The sequence below is a fragment of the Dipodomys spectabilis genome, unplaced genomic scaffold (genome assembly GCF_019054845.1).
Source record: "Dipodomys spectabilis isolate Male_0828 unplaced genomic scaffold, ASM1905484v1 ptg000094l, whole genome shotgun sequence".
NCBI classification, from domain to species: Eukaryota; Metazoa; Chordata; class Mammalia; order Rodentia; family Heteromyidae; genus Dipodomys; species Dipodomys spectabilis.
Window position 1 is genome coordinate 6799425 of NW_024870771.1, and position 20359 is coordinate 6819783.

Consider the following 20359-nt stretch of genomic DNA (forward strand, 5'->3'; position numbering starts at 1 on the left):
TACTTGAAGAAGAACCACCTAGTTACAATACAAAAAGAAAATCTGACTGAAATGTTGCCACACAACTCTGTTAGTAACATTAGTTTATGGCTTTGAAACAGGTATATAAAAATGTGGAACAAGGACAGCGCCCAGGCCCTTACTTCAAGCCCCATGACCAATCAAAACTAAATAATAAATAAATGTGGAACAAAAGAAAGGAGTTCCTTGAATTTCTGTGGTATCTCTATTTAAATTTCAAATGTCTAACACCAATTTGGCAGTATTATTGCCATTTTAAACAGTCCAAATGTCAGGCCAGTAGAATACTGAATAGCTTTGCTTATTCTCTGTGCCCATCAGTTGAACATGTCTGTCAAATTACGATCAATAGCAACATCCAGGAAAATGTTTTAAAACACAGCTCTAGAAGACAAGTGCTGGTGCCTCATGCCTGTAATCATACCTGCATATAAGGCTGAGATTTGAAAGAATCATAGTTCAAAGCCAGCCCAAGCAGAAAAGTCCATGAGACTCCATCTGCAAAATAATCATCAAAACTCAGGCTTAAAGGCATAGCTCAGGTGGTAAGTACCTACCAGCCATGAGCAAGCAAGCCAGCAAATTAAGGGCCTGAGTTCAAACCCTGGTACTAGAAAAGATAACTTTAGGTAAAGCACAAATCATTAGATTTCCTATTGTCTCTGCTTATAATCCACTAATGTATGAGTCGTGCCAGGTACAGGTATCTCCTTGGGATGAGAGCACAGTTTCTTTGCAGGTAGGAACTAGACGTAAAAGATATCAAAAAAGAGAGAACAGCAGATTTGGGAATTAGTTCCAGGCCAGTTAAACAAGCTTTAAAATGGAGAAAAACAGAAATATGTCTGCATGTAAAGAACATTATGAGCATACTAGATATACCTATGTAATACAATTAACACTATTAAAAGAAAGGGAAACATTAGACAGAAACTGGAAACTTTCCGACAAAGGAAATTCTGATGTTGAATTGCTTAACTTATTTTCTGGTGTCATCCTATCCACCTTTAGTTATTATAGGGAACAATCTCATGGCTCCTAGTGCCCAGGTTTTATTATCTCTAACTCTAGTCTTCTCTAAAAGGAATCAGCACTCAGTGCAAATGAGCTGATTACAATTTAGGGGCTGAACATCTCAAGACAGTCTTGAGACATATTACTATGAAAAAGCAAAGCTGCATCATGCCTGGGGGCTTATATCTGTGGCCCAGTCCTCAGACAGAGGCAGGAGGATGGCTCGAGTCCAGGAGTTCAGTGTCGGTCTGACAGCCTGAGTAATGTAGTGAGAACTTGTCTCTTAAGAAAAATTTGCTTTTAGAAATGCTTTTTAGAAAGGATTTGAAAAAGCCAACTAGCTGTAGAAAGGGCATCAAATTTCAATTAATAGTCTCAGCTTATTAGAACAAGAGAACTAGACATAATGGTGCATATCTATATTCACTCCGGGAGAGGAGACAGGAAGATTGAGTTTAAGACCAGCCCAGGTTACCTGGTGAGACCAGGTCTCAAAACAAGGGAGGTGAACAAGTAACCTGAACATCAAGAATTCAAATTATACCACTATAAAATGTTAGTGAAAAAGAAATTTTCAATGTGAGTTTTATCTCACACAACTGGGAACAATGCAATTGGGTTTTTATATATAAAACTTACAATGCAATTGGGTTTTTATATATAAAACTTTATTGTTATTGTTAAGAAGTTATACAGAGATGTTATAATTCCATAAGTCAGGTAATGAGTACAATTCTTCTTGGAGAGCTGCCCCTTCCTTCACTTTCCCCTGTGACTTTTTTTTAAGCTGATACAGTGATTTTGTTTACTATCATCCCATAGATAATCCAAGTGTTCATTTTGTTAATAGTTAATCCAAGTGTTCATTTTGTTAATAGTAAGGGATATGTGTCATATTTTGTATCTTAGATGTTATGATTTCTTTTGTAAGACCAAAAGAGTAGATATCTAGGCTAAGGCTCAAGGTTATAGAGATTTAGACAACAAGGATAACCTAGGAAAAGGCTTGGAACCAACCTAAACTTGAGCTAATGAAGAAAAATGGCTGTGGGGAAATGAACCATAAGTTCACATGCTAAGGAATGCATTGAGTTTGTTGATCTGAACTTGCTGGGCAGGCACCTACTGCTGGGTCTCCGGGAAAATGTAAAGAAGCCAAGAGGCAATAAATGCTCCATAATGATGAGAGCATCTTACTGTACTGTGTGGAATTTGCAGAATCTTCACCCAGGGTATACAGTACTTTTAGCCACAGGGCATCTTCTTAGAACTCTGAAACCTGAGAACTATACCATCTAACAGAGTTAACAAGGTTGCAGACAGTTGAGTACTTTAAAGAAATGTGTGTCCTTTGTATCTTCTGACCTCTGGGGTTGGTCTCCACATTGGTTTCACTACCACACAGAGTACTACCTGCCTCTTCAACCTCTACTCTCAGCTACAATCTACCCTGGCCTCTGGCTCCCAATCCCTAAGCTTCATGTGACACAAACTAGATCCCCTACATACCAAGCAGACTAAGTTAAGACATGTAAAGGGAAGCAAGTCCTCACATAAGCAGTCACAATCACTTGTTTCTTAGCTGAGTCACCTTACTCATACTGGACCAATAAATGGTTCTGTCTAAAGTTTGGCCCTGTCACACTCTTCCAGCAGGTCTTGAACCCTCCCAGAAGGTAAGGTCTAGAGAAGACACTGTGTATCATTTTGCTTGTCCTCAGTCTTCTGAAGAGTCACATGCTACTTCCTCACAGAGTCCTAGATCCTACTAGCCTGACCTGCCTTAAGGTTACCTATGGCAGGAGAAATGCAAAAGAGGCAGACTTTTAAAGTCTATCTTTCCATTTGTATCTCCTTCATATATTTCTAGAGAATTCCTGGTTCTTGTGGCTCAACATCATAGTTCACAGGGGAGTTATTTTCCAAGGGAAAGGCAGAGAATACAATTAAAATGCAAATAAATGTAATGCACATGGCAGTATATGAACTTCACCCATGGTGACTGCTCTGCTATTTCCAAGGTTAATTATGGATCATAATAGTGGCTCACGCCTATAATCCCAACAACTCAAGAAACAGAGGATTGTTGCTTAAAGCCACCCTGGATAGGAAAGCCTAGCTCCAATTAACTAGCAAAAAAAGCCAGAGGTGGAGCTGTAGCTCAAATGGTAAAATGCTAGCTTTGAGCACAAAAGATCAGTGACAGTGCCCAAGCCCCAAGTCCAAGCCCCAGGACCAGCACGAAAGAGAGAAAGAGAGAGAGAGAGAGAGAGAGAGAAAGAGAGAGAGAAAAAAAGACAGACACAAAACAGGTAACTCTGCTCCCTTCTGAAACACAACCAGGATGATAACTGGAAACAAGGCATTAATCCACAATAATAAAGTGAAGAGATTGGCAAAAGAGACAAAGTCAGATAAGAAGTCAGATAATTCTAAAGCAACTAGACAAGAAATAACAGAAAATATAGCTTTCTTTGGTTTTCCATATGGTAACAGAAGCAAAAACTCAGCAAACCAACTCTAGCTGTATATAAAATTCTAGAAAATTCAGAGAATGGAAGGAAAAGATAAATCTGAAGGTGGGAGAAATATTGGCAGAATTTACTCAAACTCACTAAGAATTATTAGGCACCAGAACCATCTAGGTAGCAATCCTTATGACCCTGAAGATCTCCCTCTAGAGAGGCTCTGGGCTTGGGACATCAAACACAGCTCAGAGAGGGTATGAAATGTCACACCTAGAAGAGGAATATAGGATATGAAAATCTTAAAATACCCAGTACTCTTCCATACCTCACCTCCTAGAAACTAGCCCAGTACTAAGGTCATAACCAAAGAGGAAAAGCTCACTGATACTGATGGTTGGGGGTTCCACAATAAAAAAAAAAAAAAAAATCAAGTCTCCACTCAGCTAATAAACTTTAAGCACAAGACTTTCTATCAGTCTTTCTTAGTACCTTGCTCTTAAATAGGAACAAAGAGCAAGAATCATCTATCATTTAATAACAGCCTAACAGATAGATTAAAGAAAACAAGACTCACAGGAATCAAAGACAATACAAAGAGCAAAGAAGTTCAATAATGAATAAATAAATAAATCCCTATTATTGGAGAACTAATACATGTTACGTCCAAAAAACAAAACTACTGTTTTGTAAAATAGAAACATTCACAGAGCTCTCAGTTCCAAGATAACTACAACTAAAATTTTAACAAAGTTGAGAATGTAACTCAGTGGTAGAGTGCTTCCTGGGCAAGGCTCTGGACTGCATCTCCAATACCAAGAATATGTATGATAAAATTTAATAAAACCTAATGCTTATTAATATAGGCTTTAGAGCCTGTGTTTGCAGGGTGCTGGTGCCTCATGCCTGTAATCCTAGCTACTCAGGAGGCTGAGATGTGAGAATCCAGGTTCAAAGCCAGCCTGGGCAGGAATGTCTGTGGGACATTTATCTCCAATAAACCACCTGAAAACTGGAAGTGGTGTTGTGGCTCAAAGTGGTAGAGCACTAGCCTTGGGCAAAATACCCCAAGGAGTGTGTCCTGGACAGTGTCCAGGCCCCAAATTCAAGCTCCAGGAAAAAAGAAAACAAAAGATTTGTTCTGTGTTTAAATCCCAACTCAGTTATGTTACCTTAAGCAAGTTTCTTTATATTTCTAAACTTTAATTTTTTGATCTATAAAATGAGAATACCACAGGCTGGGTGGCAGTGACTACCTGTAATCCTAGCTACTGAGGAAACGGTTATCTGAGGATTGAGGTTCAAAACCAGCCTGGACAGGAAAGTCCATAAGGCTTTTATCTCCAATTAAACACCAAAAAGCTGGAAGTGAACTGTGGCTCAAGTGGTAGAATGATAGCCTTGAACAAAAAAAGCACAGGGACAGTGCCAAGGCTCTGAGTCCAAGCCCCAGGACTGGCAGGCACACATATACACACAAAGAAAATACCACAATTTACTTGATAGGATGTTTGGAAGACTCAGTAAAATATTCAAGTATGTGGCATGATGCCTGATAGTTACTAACACTCTACCCATGATAACTGCTCCCACAGTAATAAGTACTACCAACATCAATGTTAGTTTACTCATTATTTGGATATTTATTTAGCTTTAAGTAGTTGGACAAATGGGTCTCAACTTAGTCTGAATACAATGTATCTTGATCAATGTCATCCTTTCCATCATTCTCCCCATATCTCTCAATCTCACCCATCTCCTCAATTACCATTTTCATGTATATATATATATATATGTTGAATATTATGACTATATTCACCTACCTTTCTTCTTACCATTCATTTTATTCACTCTATACACTTAGCTAAAATTTGTCCACAACATTGTAAAACAGGGACATTAGTCTGTTTCTCAAAAGGAGCAGAAGATTTAGCAAAATACCTTGAGGATCAAACTTTAAACACAGTTTAGAAGAAGAAGAAAAAAGAGGGCGCAAGGGAGACAAGCAACTTATTCCAACATTTCACTTTTTATATTCTGGATTAGGGCCTAATGCATAAGTTAAAATTCATCCAGCTAGATGCCTCTGATGTTCATCTTAGAGGACAAAAAAAAAATTAGTTGTAAAACAGCCACATTACTTCCAGGACAATAAAATCTATAGAAGCCTTGAAAACCTGGCCACATTCAATAGTTCAGATTAAATAGGAATTCAACTCAGTTGTAATGCACTGAGTACAAAAGGATCAACTTAACAGGTGAAAAGATAACAGTGCCAGATCTGGACCTGAAGCTATTCTGCCTCTCCTTCCTGGCATGACCTTGAGCAAGATACTAAACCTCCCTATGCCTGTTTTCTTACTGAATGAAAGAAAAGACACACCAATTATCTAATGGGGTTATCATGAAGGTTAAACTAGGTGTGTCAGGAAGAGCCATACAACAGAGCCTTCCATAGTTATGAATGGCTGTAACTACACTACTATCTTGTTTCAAGAGCTGTAATTCTGGGTAACTCCACCAAACACAACTTGGCCTGTTCTAACTAACACTCACTTTAGCTGTAAACAATTGCCTCAAGAAAAGGAAAAAAAAAGAGTAATTAGAAATCCCAGGTATATGCCAACACCAGAGGGGTTCACATGTAGTTCCCATTTCCAGCAGACTTGCCCAGGATCAGGTCTTCTAGACACAGAGAACACACCCGCATCCTCACAGAACCAGCGGCAGGAGTATTCCCACCCACCTGCTGGCCCTTAAGCAGGTGCGCCCACTGCACAGATACCTGTGTGCCGATGCATACATGTTTGGATTACTAATATCTTCCATAAATATTGTGGGCTATAAGTAAACAGGCAAGCCCCAGCCCTAGCTCCCTATGTGACTTTCAACAAATCACTTCCACATCAACACTGATCCCCTCTGAGGCCTGAGGAAACAGGAAGAGCCCCCAATCTAGTATTGGTTGTTCTGTTTCCTGCTCAAATGGGAGACATCAAAATAAGGAGGAGGAAGTAGAGGAGAGGGAAGAGAGAATATTTGATGATAATCAACCTCATTCCTCTGCCCCCAACGAAACACGATGTGTAAATTTACTCTACCAAGAAGCCTATTTGTGAACTGCTCTACATGAGCTTTAAACCCCGCCCCTGCAAAAAACAAAAAAAACAACTCATGCTTATGAAAAATAAAAATCCATGACCTCAGAGTTCTCAATCCAATTGCATAACAGAATCAAATGTGAACGAAATATATACTGTAGAACCAGGCATCTATGACACTAAAGGCCATCTAAGGCCAAAGCCTGGGAACGCCAGCTAGGTAGGGCCCATCCGGGAGAAGCAAAGCGCCGAGGAAGGGCAGAAGGCCCAACCCCGGGCACTCGGCGCAGGGGCGCTGGCAAGGCGCCCGCAGATCCCAGGCTGGCAGAGAGGCCCACGGAGGCGGCCGCGCTCGGTGCTCGCAGGCCCCGGGGCTACGGAGGGGCGCGGGACCCAGGAGCCCGGGGAGGGGAGAGGAAGGACTTCGGTTCCCCGGGAAGGGGGCGGGCGCAGGAGGTCGGAGAGGTGGGGAGCCCAGCATAAGGATCCGGGCGCGGCGGCTCGGGAAGGGCGAGGATTAGGAAGGGCAGACTGGGGAGCAGACAGGACGGGGTTCGCTCAGGGTCAGAGCACAGGCGGCTTCCGAAAAGGGAGCCGGGCTGGAGGAGGGGTCGGGCAGGGGAAGGCGGGGAAGGGTGGAGAAGTGCAGGCCGCTCCGGAGAGCTGAGAGGCGGAGGATTCGCATTGGGGGAGTGGGGTCCCCTCCCGGGGTCGGGAGAAGCAAGGCTCGGGACGGGGAGGAGCGAGGAAGGAGAGGCGCTGGCTGTCCGAGGATCAGGGGCTGGGCGGCTGGGGATTCAGGACGGGGGCGGGGAGGGAGGGTCCCCGAGGGCCGGAGACGGGGGCTGCGGGAGGTGAGGTCCCCCTAGGGGCGCGGACTGAGGAGGACCCTAGAGGAGGTTCTGGTAGGGTCAGGAAGTGGGGAGCAGGCAGCCGGGTGAGAGGACCAGGGTTATCCCAGGCAGGAGGGGACGGTCACCTGCGAACACTCAGGCCGCCAGCGAGAAGCCGAGGAGACCAAGGACGCGCAAGCTGCCGAGAATGGACAACCCACCGGGCAGACGCACGCGCAAAGTCCTGCGTCCCTGCCCTGAGCGCATGCGCCAGGCACGCCGACCGTGTCGTGGGCGGGCGGGGGCGGGGTCTGGGCGCGCGGGGCGGGACCTCGGCTAGGCGGTGCTCTTCCTTGGCGCATGCTTGGTCTTTGCCCGTGAAAGAGTAGGAAGCACCGGACTTGGGCTGTACGTCCCATCTCTCGCAAATAAAAGGCCTGAGAGAAAGACGTATGTGTAGGACCTGGACTAGCCAAGGGCTAGCTCAGGCAGGACCTCCTCCTAGAAGTGAGGAAGCGCTCAGCTATTAGCCTGAAAGAATACCCAAAGGCCAAATTTGGAATACTTTTTAAGTCTCTTAGGATTGTTATAACACGGAGATAAGTATTAAAGAAATGCATCTTCCCTACAGAGGGATTGTAATTATTTTAACCATCAAGGCTGATATCTTGATCCCTACCCATCCAGAATTTGAGAAACCGCCTTTTCTAAGTGACCACGGTTCATAGCAACAGCGATTAGACATGGTGGTAGTTACCCCCATAAGAAGCGATGAAAACTCTCCTGTGACCTTCCCCCAATATCCAGAACTACTATCTAACCCGCAGGGAGACACCAGACAGGTCTCAACAGAAGGAGGGACATTCAAAATAATAACCCATCAATACTCAGAACTGTCAAAATCACCAAAAAACAAAGAAGACTGAAGCGGTATGGAGCCCCAAATGGGATCCTGGAACAGAATAAAAGTGTTCATGAAAAAATTATGAATGCTTTTTCTTAGTTAATAGTTTTGACAAATGTACTACTGTTATGCAAGATGATAACAAAAGAAATTGTGTGATGGATATAATGTCTCTAAACTTTAAGTCTAAAATCATTACAGGGGCTATAGGTATAGGTAAGTCATATAACACTTGCTTAGCATGTATGAGATTCTGATATGGATCCCCTGCACTGCAAAAGAGAAAAAATATGTATTTCTAGTTTTTTTTTAAAAAAAGATGATGAGGAAGAATAAGAAATGTTAATTTCCTTGCTGTTTAACATCTCTAGAAGAGAGCAGGAATGCTGTCTAGAATGGGATTTGAAGAAATCCCTGGCAACCCCCCTTATGGGTGCTAGAAATGCTCCTTTTGTCTATTTGAATGGTGGACATTTGAAATTAAGCAAATGTTATCAAGGCTTAAGATTTATTCACTTTTCTGGGAAAAATTTTAACCAAAAACAAGATATGGTGCAGAAATCCTGTTCTTACTGGTTTTCCAAACTCTAAGCTCTGCACATAAAGATCCCTATCTTAACACAGCCCCTCTCTGAGGGTAGAAATGCTGGCTGGGGAGTCATGTGCACCAGCAACTGAGCTTTTGCAAGATAGCTCAGTTTACTTAAGCAAGAGTTTAGAGATTGGCACCATTTGGAATTCTTCCAGGTTCTACCACTCCTGAACGCCCTCAAGAAAAATGCTTCTTGCCGGGCGCTGGTGGCTCACACCTGTAATCCTACCTACTCAGGAGGCTGAGATCTGAGGATCGTGGTTCAAAGCCAGCCCAGGCAGGAGAGACCGTGAGACTCCTATCTCCAATAAACCACCAGAAAACCGGAAGTGGCGCTGTAGCTCAAGTGGTAGACCGCTCGCCTTGAGCTGAAGAGCTGAGGCACAGGGCCCAGAGTTCAAGCCCCACGACCGACAAAAAAAAAAAAAAAAAGAAAAATGCTTCTTGACCAGTTCTGGTTAAGACTCTAAGTGTATTTCAGAATGCTGTCAGTGCTATGCTTAGGAGTTTTTCAAGGTTTGTATTTAAAGTATCAAAAAAGTACACTAACATTTGTTGAGTAATGACACTATGGATGTGTTTTTCTTCCTACTTCTCTGCATTTACCAGTTTTCTTCAATAAATGTGGATTGCTTAAATAACAGGGAAAAGTGATATTAGCATCTAGTTTGGTTTAAGCTATAGTAAGAAATGCCCCTCAGAAAATGTCCAGGTTAATCAAGTTGAGTTTCTGTCTAAACTGATAAGAGGAGCCTAAACTGATTACAGGTGAGGACATCTTTCCAATCCCACAACTGACAATACTGAATGTATGACTTTGGGTCTGAGCCTGAGACAGAGACATTGAATAGCTTGATTGGAATGTCACACCCAGTCACCCTGCCTCTGTGGACCTCAGTTCAGCCAAACCAAATTACCTACTAATTTGCTCCATTCCCTTGTTTGTTTCCAATGATTAGAATAGCTTTTCTTGTATAAAGCAAGGAAAAAGGAAAGAAGGAAGGAAGGAAAAAGGAAGGAAGGAAGGGAGGAAGGAAGGGAGGGAAGGAGGGAGGGAAGGAGGAAGGGAGGGAAAGTAATAGATTCTTGTGGTTACAAAACTCCAATAGAGCATGAAGGAAAATGCCACACTCCATATAATTTGAAATGTGTTTTCGACAGATAACAGGAAGTGTTAGACACTCATAGTTCTAGCTTCTGTAGCTTTCCTAAATGACTAGCGACTGCCAATGTTCTCTGCCAGTGGGGCACAGCAGTGGTATATAAGGCTTTGTGGTTAACGCCCAGTGTTCCCATTGCTTCTCCTTTACTTTATTGTGCTTCTTATTAGTTGTTGAGTATCGATCATCTATTTCACCAGACCTAAAGGGATAAAAGTGTGTTCTTGATCTCCCAGTTCAAATTCAAAACTTACAAACCTAGTTGCTTTCTATCACATTTGGCCACCTGAAATTAATTGATAAAGTTCCTTACTTGTTTTACAGAATTAATGTGGATTTGATTACAGATATGAGCCACCAGCACTTTGCTTGGATTCATTCTATTTTATTATATTATATTACATTTTTTTTTGTCAGTCCTGGGGCTGGAACTCAGGAACTGGACACTGTCTCTGAGCTTCTTTTTGCTCAAGGCTAGCACTCTACCACTTGAGCCATAGCACCACTTCTAGCCTTTTCTGTTTATGTGATACTGAAGAATCGAACCCAGGGCTTCATGCATGGTAGGCAAGCAATCTACCACGAAGCCTCCTTCCCAGCCCCCTCATTCTTAAAAAAAAAAAAAAAAAAAGCTTTTCTAGTGGGTGCTGGTGACTCAGACTTGCAATCCTCACAGTTCAAAGCCAGCCTGGTCAGGAAAGTCCATGAGACTTATCTCCAGTTCACCACCAGAAAACTGGAAGTGGCACTGTGGCTCAAGTGGTAGAGTGCTTGCCTTGAGCTGAACAGTTTAGGCCCAGTGTCCAGGCCCGGAAGTCAAGCCCCATGACTAACAAAGAAAAAAAACAACAGCTTTCCTAGAGCCAAGCTTGATGGTTCATAGGAGGAATGCTGTCCCAGAATAGCCCAAGCAAAAAGTTCATGAGACGTCACTTCAAACAACAGCTAAGCAAGGTAAGTGCACCTGTCATAGCACAAAGTGAAAATAGAAATATCATGGTCCAGGAGCATACCCAAGCAAAAATTGAGACCCAAACTCAAAAATACTCAGAGGAGAGGACTAGAGGTGAGACAGAGGCAGTGGATCATCCCCCTAGTAAATGAGAAGCTCTGTTTCCAACTAATGTGCCCAAAGTACAGTACTTTAAATGCATGTATGAAAACAGAACAATGAAACCAGTTGAAATGGCCTTTAAAAAAACAAGGATGAGGACGAATAATAAAGGGGGGAGGGGTGGTTGATGGGACACAATGTATGCATACATGAAGATACCACCATTTAAAAAAGATCCCTAAACAGCCAGGCACTAGCAGGCATGCCTGTAATCCTAGCTACTCGGGAACCTGAGATCTGAGGTTCACCATTTGAGCCTGCCCAAGGAAGGAATGTCTATGCCACTCTTACTTCCAGTTAACCACTTAAAAAAGCTGGAAGTGGAGGTTTAGAGCTCAAAGTGGTAGAGCATTAGCCTTGAGAAAAAACACAGGGCTAGCCCTAAGTTCAAGAACCGACACCGAAAAGAGACTGAAAGTGAGAGAGAAAAAGGAAAAGAGAGAGGAAGGAAGGAGGAAGGAAGGAAAGGAGGAAGAGAGGGAGGGAGGGAGAGAGAGGAGGGAGGGAGAAAAAGAGAACAAATGCATTAAAAATCTTAAAAGGACAACAATTCTCCCTCCAACTAGTCAGTGCACAAAAGGCAGTGGTATTATTCTGTCCTCATTTCACACAACAAACTCAAAGTAATTGACTAGGGAAACACTAAGACTCCAATAGAGAAAAAATGGCAATAGGTACATGAACCAATCATCCATAAAAAAATGTAAATACAATCATCATATTATGAAATGAGTCAAAATTATAATTTATTAACACAAGTGAAATACAGATTTTTTTGAACTAGTAAATTTATTTTTTAATATATAGTTTATTGTTGTTGAGGTGTTGTACAGAAAGGTTACCGTTTTATAAATTAGGTAATGAATATATTTTTTCTGTTGGACAGTGTCACTGGTTCTTTTGGTTTCCCCTCCCATCCCAGCCCACAAGTTATATAGGTCATTTTCCACACAGTAGCTACTGACCAACATGGTTGCATTTGTCCACCTTTCCTCCCTCCCTTTCTACACCCCTCCTCTCCCCTCCCTCCCAAAAAAGAAAGAAAAACACTCAGCAAAAACAAATACCACAGCCACTACCACCACCAGTAACAACAGTAACACCATAAAACCTGAGTTTCCATTTCCTGGAATTCATTTCAATAAATAGTTTTTTGTTGTTGTTGTTTTGCCAGTCTGAGGCTTGAACTCAAGGCCTGGGCACTGTCCCTGAGCTTCTTTTGCTCAAGGCTAGAACTCTACCACTTGAGCCACAGCTCCACTTCCAGCTTTGTCTGTTTATGTGGTACTGAGGAATCGAACCCAGGGCTTCATGCATGCTAGGCAAGTACTCTACCACTAAGCCACATTTCCAGTCCCATAAATAGTATTTTAAATGTTATCAGAAGTTACACCTTTGTGTAGGGAACTCTGAGGCCAAGCTGTGAGACAAGGAAAGGGGTAAGAGGCTGGAATATGGCCTTATCAATACTCAGAAGGCTGAGAAAGGTTAAAATAGACAGGTCTGGAGAGGATTAAGCGCCAGCAGGCCACCTCCTTAGATAGTGCTGGAAAGGCTGAGAGTAGACCTTAAAAAACCAATAAACTAAAATACATGTTGAATTATGCCTGGGTTGCAGTCTTTGCCCCCCAAACAATAAGGGAATTTATTTGCAAAAAATGTTTTGTCTCTATGATTGTAATAACAGTATAAACGACTTGTTTTCTACAGGTACCTATAGTAACCTTCACTGTATTAAATTAAATAAATAGGCTTGCTTATGGGAACTCAGGGTTCAAGAGCTGGTGGGTCCCCGCTTGCTTTACTCTCTCTGTGTCTATTCTTACTTCTTTAGCTCGGGTATCTAGTTGTGCTGTCCCAGGTTGCTGGTTTCAACACCTTTGTGTTCCTCCCCTAAAGGTATCCCCTTTGAGTCTGAGTGTTTGTATGTGAATGCTAGAGTCCTGTATAAGTTATCATGTTCAGTCATCAGTTAGATCTTTCTTCCACATATGATAGAACACATGTGCATTTTGGCTTGTCACTCTAAGCTTCACTGTAAATTTATTTTCTGAATTGACAATTCCAAGGCGAAAATAAAATTACAAATAACAATGTTATGATGGTATTTTTGGTAAATATTTCATTGTTATTATAAGGGTGATGTACAGAGGGGTTACAGTTACATAAGTCAAGTGAAAAGTACATTTATCACCCCTTCCCTCCCTCACTCCCAGTTTTTCCCTCCTGTTTCCACTCACAAATTGTACAATTCATCTTCAACCTAGTTTCTAGTGAGTGCCATTGCTGCATTTGTTCACCCTTTGACCTTCCATTTGAAATACAGATTTTTGAATTATCAAGTTTTACTAAGGATTTTTAATGAAATGTTCACTAGCAGTCACTGCTTGTACCTTTTATAAATGCATACAATCCTTTCAGAGAAAATGTTGACAATACTTTAGGTAAAAATGTACATAAAAACAACTATGAGATATGATTTCAAACTCACTTGACTGACAAAATTAAAAATTCATATTGAATATGACAAATATGTGAGGGTACCATGTCTTACTGGGGATGAGATAGCTTGGCACAAACACTTTAGAAAGTCATTTTGTGCTACTCAATACAATTTTTTTTTTTTGGGTCCGGTCGTGGGGCCTGAACTCTGGGCCTGGGCACTGTCCCTCAGCTCTTCAGCTCAAGGCTAGCACTCTACCACTTGAGCCACAGTGCCACTTCTGGCTTTTTTCTTTTTGCTTATGTGGTGCTGAGGAATCAAACCCAGGGCCTCATGCATGCAAGGCAAGTGCTCTACGACTGAGCCACCTTCCAAGCCCCTCAATACAACTTTTTTTACAGTGCTGGCATTCAAACCAGGCCTCAAGCATGCTAGGCAAGCACTTTACACTAAGCTAGATTCCTACCTCAATCTAAAGAGGTTTAAGATACATATGTCCCATGGTTGTGGAGTTCCTTTCTAGGAAAATACGTTGAGTCGTATTTCCAAATATTTTGACAATCACCTACAGTAATAAATTTAATTGAAAATGCAATACATAATTGTATCAGAATTCTCCATCATAACAAAACTAATCGGTCTGGTGCTTGACAATAGATGAATGGATAAAGAAAATGTGGTGCAGGAACATACTGGAGTTTTATTCAGCCATTAAAAAAGAAAGAATGAAATTATGTCATTTGCAGGAAAATGGGTGAAACTGAATATCATGTTAAACAAAATAAACCAGATATTGAAAGACAAATATTGCCTATTTTTCTCATGTGTGTAATCTAGATGTCAAAAAAGACATGAAGAGGTATTATTTGAAGGAATAGGAACAAGATAGTTATGAGGGAGGCCAAACTACATTGTGTGCAAATGTGAAAATACCATATTAAAACTCATTATATATTATTTCAAAAAATATAAAAAAGAAAGCTGGACACCAGTAGCTCATGACTGTAATCCTAGCTACTCTGGAGGCTGAGATATGAGAACTTCAATTTGAAGCCAATCTGGGCAGGAAAGTCTTTGAGACTTTCTCTAAAAAACTACTCAGAAAAAGCTGGAAGCAGTGCTGTGTCTCAAAAGATAGAGTGCTAGCTTTGAGCAAAAGAAGCTCAGGGACATTGCCTAGGGCTTGAATTCTAGTCCCAGGACCAGCAAAAATAAGAGTAAGAAAAAGAATTTTACCCACATATATAAAGAGAAAAGGAGCCATATACTGTGCTATTCACAAAGTTATAGGTACTCATACCTCACACCTTTTTTTGTTGTTAGCATGGTTCCATTTTTTTTTATCTCTAATTCCAAAATACAGAGAGCATAAACTAATGGATTTATTTTCTTTCCAAGGCAGGAGAGAAATGGAGTACTTGAATCTTTACAAAAACTGGTATAGCCTTTAAATTCTTCAGACTGAAGCACACATGGGTTGTCATGAGACTAGCTCAGTAAGAATAACTGATTTCTTCTAAGAGATTTTAGCTGAGAAACATCTTATCCATCTGTTATAGGTCAATAAACCAAACCAAAGGAGAATCACACAATACTGTGACACTAGGAGCCCCTCACCAATCACTTTATTTCCCATTCTTGCAACCCATGCCACTCCATTCCAAGTTCAGTTGTTATCAGCAAGCCCTAGAGACACTACCCGCTTTCAAGTTCGGTCTACATAATTGACATTTTATTCATTACATTGTTAAGTTCAGAAAATCAGCAATAAATGAAACCTTGATTAATACCACTTAAGTAGTTCTGTGGAGGGTAGAAATTCTGATAAAGTTCATGTTAGGTTTTCAAGGTGACACACTGAGGAAGGCAAGGGTATCACAGCACCATACAACATGGCCACAGGTAGTTGCGGGGGGGGTAAAAAAAAAGAATCTGCAGACAGCAAAAAAGGTACTGGTGATGTCAAAATAATGAAGAAAGGACAAGTTTTCAGCATATTCTCCTTTGTTTTTAATATTAAGTTTATACACTATAATTTATAATAGTGGCTGTGTTTGACAAATGGCTTGCCAAGTCTCTGGAAATTTGTCCGTGGGCTTTCACAAGCAGACTAAATACATCCCTGAACTTGTTTATCTGTGTCTTAGTGATAGATGTCTTTCTGTTTGGGGTTATTTTTCATGAAGTAAAATAAAACTGCTTCTGTGCAAATCTTTGTATAGATGTATCATTTCATTTCTCTTTGGTACAATTTACAAGGTGGTAGGATCTGTGTGTGTGTGTGTGTGTGTGTGTGTGTGTGTGGCATCTATATATATATATATATATATATATATATACATATATATGTTTTTTACAAGAAACAAACAGACTTTTCTGAAAGTGATTTTTTTATGTGTGTGGCAGTCCAGGGGCTTATTCCTGAGCTTTTTTTTTTTTTTTTTTTTGCTCAAAGCTGGCACTTTACCATTTGAGCCACTGCTCCACTTCATCTTTTTTGGTGCTTCAGAGCTTCATGGACTTTCCTCTTGGGCTGGCTTTGAATAGCAATCCTCAGATCTCACCCTCTTGTGTGTAGCTAGGATTATAGGTGTGAGCCACCAGCACTGAAAGAGATTATTTTGAACTCCTATTAAATACATGGGAAGTTACATTTTTGGTGAGTTTCATTATAACGTCTTCATATATATGCATGTAACATATATCAATCCTTTTCATTCCTCAGTACTGTCTCATTTCTCACTTTCCACTAAGGCTGATAATACTCCAAATAGTCCCACTTTTGCACTCATGCCATCATCATTGTTATTATCGTCATCATCACTTTAGTTCTAGATTCAACACATGCATAAAGACATGAAATATTTAGCTTCTTGATCTTGTCTTATTTCATTCAACATGATGATCTCCAGTTCCATACATTTTTCCAGCAAATGCAGTTTTATTCTTATTAACGGCTGAAAAATACATACTTACATTGTGCTTTCCTTTCATCAGTTGTTAAGTATCTTAGGCTACTTCCTCATCTTATCTACTATAATTAGTGTTATAGTAAACTTGGGTGTGTAACTACCTCCCTTGTATGCTTATTTACACTATTTTAGATATATGCCCAAGCATTTTATAATAGGGCCATAAGCTCAGTCTATTTTTTCAGAAATCCCTATGCTGATTTACAAAATGATTGTACTAATTTACGTTCCCACCAACAGTGTATGAGAGTTTCTTGCATCTCCACCAGCATGTGTTATTATTTATTTTTTAACAATTGCTAATCTACCAGTGAAATGAGATGTCAGTATTGTTTTTGATTTGTACTAATTTTATGGCTAACAATGTCCAGCATTTTTTCATGTAGCTATAACTATTTGAATTTATTCTTCTCAGAACTTTATTTCATTTGATTATTTGTTAATTGGATGTTATTCTTTTGCATTTTATTTTTTCTGAGCTTTGTATACTCTGGATATTACTATCCAATGAATAGTTGGCAAAGACTTTCTTTCATTCTGTGGGTTTTCTCTTGGTTGTGATAATTGTTTCCTTTTGGCATGCAGAAACCTTTAAATTCAAATTCATTTGTCAATTCTTGCTCTTATCACCTGAGCAAATGAAGTCCTATACAGAAAACAATTACTATGTCAATATGTTTAAGTGTTTTCCTAATTTTTTTTTTATAGTAGCTGCCTGGCTTTGGCTCTTTCATGAAGACGTGTGATACATTTTAATTTTTTTGTATATGGTGAGAATTATGTATCTAGTTCCAGTCTCTTTCTTGTGGATAACCAGTTTTCCCAACACCACTTGCGAAGGAAGCTCTCTTTTCTCCAGCTTATATTTTGGTGTCCTTTATCAAAGACCAGATGGCTGTAGTTATGTGGGTTTATCTCAGATGTTCTGTTCTATTCCATTGATCTTTGTATTTGTGTGTGTGTGGGAGGCAGTACTATGCTTATTTTGTTACTATTGCTCCATACTTAGAAGTCTGCTATTGTGATACCTTTAGCATTGCTCATTTTGCTTAGCTATCAGCACTGTCTGTAAATTGAGTTTATATCATGTTACATTGCCCAAAGTGTTTATAAGATTTAGGGTTTTTTCTAATTTACTTTATTGTTGTTTTAGGGATGATATACAGGGGGGTTACCTTTATATACATCAGGTAATAAGTACACTTGCTTTCACATAGTATCATCTGTTCCCTCATTCTCTCCCACTCCCTCTCTCCTGTCTACCCACAAGTTGCATAGTTCACTTTCATCAATGTCTATTGTGCTCCACTGCTGCATTTTTTCATCCTTTTCTCTCTGATTCTTTCTATTCCTAATTTCTCCAAAACTTTGATCATAAAAGCATGTTGCATTTTGCTAAAGGCTTTTTGTTATTGCAATTGACATAATCATTTTTTAATTCTTGATCCTATTTATAGTCTGTACTACATGTATTTATTGATTATGTATTTTAAACCATCCTTGTATCCCTGGAATGTAATCAACTTGATAATGGTGTATAATCTTTTTAATGTATTGTTTTACTGATTTAAAAAATATTTTTTATATTTTTATTATCTTTTTTTTTTTTTTTGGCCCATTGTGGGGCTTGAATTCTGGGCCTGGTGCTGCTTCTGAGTTTTTCAGCTCAAGGTGAGTATTCTACAATGTGAACCACAGTGCCACTTCCAGTTTTCTGGTGGTTAATTGAAGATAAGAGTCTCACGCACTTGTCCTCCCAGGCTGGCTTTGAACCACAATCCTCAGATCTCAGCCTGCTGAGTAGCTAAGATTACAGGCATGAGCCACTGGTGCCTGGCTTATTATCTTTAAATAATGTTACAAAGTAATTAACATTAAACAAATCAGTTTATGAATAAAATGCATCTTGACTAATGTTATCTTTTCATTATTATCCCCATCCCTTCCAACCCAATCCTTCCTGTCAATTCTCTTAATTCATAGGATCTATATTGAATATTATGACTGCATTCTTCTCTTCCTTCATCTGCCCTCTTCCTCTAACCTTTCCTTACTTGTCAAGTGCTAGTTTCCTGGTATTCATTTTGTTGGACTATGAGTTCGTTTTTCTAAGGAATTATACCATTTTAATTTTTCCCTGAAAGTACCATATACATTTGTGTATACTTGCATACAACCACATTGTGTTTACATTTATAAATTCGATCTAGCTTACACGTATGAGAAAATAATACACATTGTTCGTCTCTCTTAACCTGATTTACTTCACTTACCACAATTTCTCCAGGACCATACATTGCTTTGCAAATGGTATAATATCATTTTTCCTAATGAATAAGTAAAATTCTATTATGCACACACATATACATATGTACATATAAACCACGTTTTGATCCATTCGTCCATTGAGGGGCATCTGGGCTGTTTACATTCCTTGACTACTGTGAATAGTGCAAAAATAAACATGGTTGTGCAGGTGGCTTTATTATATCATTATTTGCTGCATTAAAGGATAGTTCTATAACTTGTTTTTTGAGGAAGCTCCAAAGTTCTTTCTGGAGTGGCTGAACAAATTTACATTCAATGATTTCTGCATCTAAATTCATTAGTGAAAATGGTGTATAATTCTCTTTTATAGTTGTGTTCTTTTCTGGTTTTAGAATGAATGTTATGCTGGCTTCACAGAATAAAGAGTCATGTTTATTCCCTTTCTATTTCACGGAAACGTCTGGAATATGTTAGTGTTCGTTCTTTAAAAGTTGAGGATAATTCAGCAGAGACTTCCTGAGGTCCTGGGATTTCCCTTATTGAGAAACAAAGTACTGCTTAAATCTTATCGCTTGTTATAGATCTACTTAAATGGTTTATATTTTCTTGGTTTAATTGTAGTAAGTCAATAGCATCTAGAACCCATTCATTTCTTTTAGATTTTCCAGTTTATTTAAATATAGGATTTTTGAAAGTATTCCCTCGTGTTCCTTAAGATTCTATTAGTATTGGTTGTGATAGCATCTTTTTTTGTGTCTACTTTTGTTAATCTGGATATTTTCTCTCCTTATTTTAGTAAAATGACTAAGGGTTATCAGTAATACTTATCTTTCCAACAACTATCTGCCGGGCACCGGTGGCTCACATCTATAATCCTAGCGACTCAGATGGTCAAGATCTAAGTATTGTCCTTCCAAGCCAGCTTAAGCAGGAAAATCCATGAGACTCTTACCGGCAATTAACTGTGGAAAAGCTGGGTAGAGCTGTGCTGCAAGTTGTAGAATGCTGGTTTTGAGAAGAAAAAAAAAAAAGCTCAGGACAGTGTTCAGGCCCTGAGTTCAAATTCCAGGATCAGCACACACACACACACACACACACACACACACACACACACACACACACACACACACACACACACACACACACACACACACACACACCACAAGAATCCGCAAAGAAAGAAAACCAAACAACAACAAAAAATTAACTTTATTTTAACTGATTCTTTATATAGTTGTTTTGGTCTCAAGTTCATTGATTTCTGTCTTCTAAATTATTTGTTTCAACTGCTAATTTGGAACTAAGCTTGTCCCTGCTTTTATAAGAGCTTAAAATACATCATCAATGTGATCATTTAAGATCTTTGATTTGTTGCATTTCTGGGTCTTTATTAAGAAAATTTTGGCTTGTGACAAGGAGCCCTAGACTTTGTCCTATTCCTTCCTGTAATGTTTTCAGGGTGTCTGCTTTGA

At 39.8% G+C, this 20359-nt stretch overlaps 1 protein-coding gene across 2 annotated transcripts in view; it reads right to left on the minus strand.

Annotated features, from left to right (window-relative positions):
- Positions 1-7672, minus strand: part of Plekhb2 (pleckstrin homology domain containing B2) — a 35187-nt gene extending 27515 nt beyond the window's left edge. For both annotated transcript variants that reach the window (XM_042685185.1, XM_042685184.1), the window contains exon 1: positions 7581-7672. The gene's annotated coding sequence lies outside the window, so the exon portion shown is untranslated. The remainder of the gene's footprint in view (positions 1-7580) is intronic.
- Positions 7673-20359: the final 12687 nt, after the last annotated feature.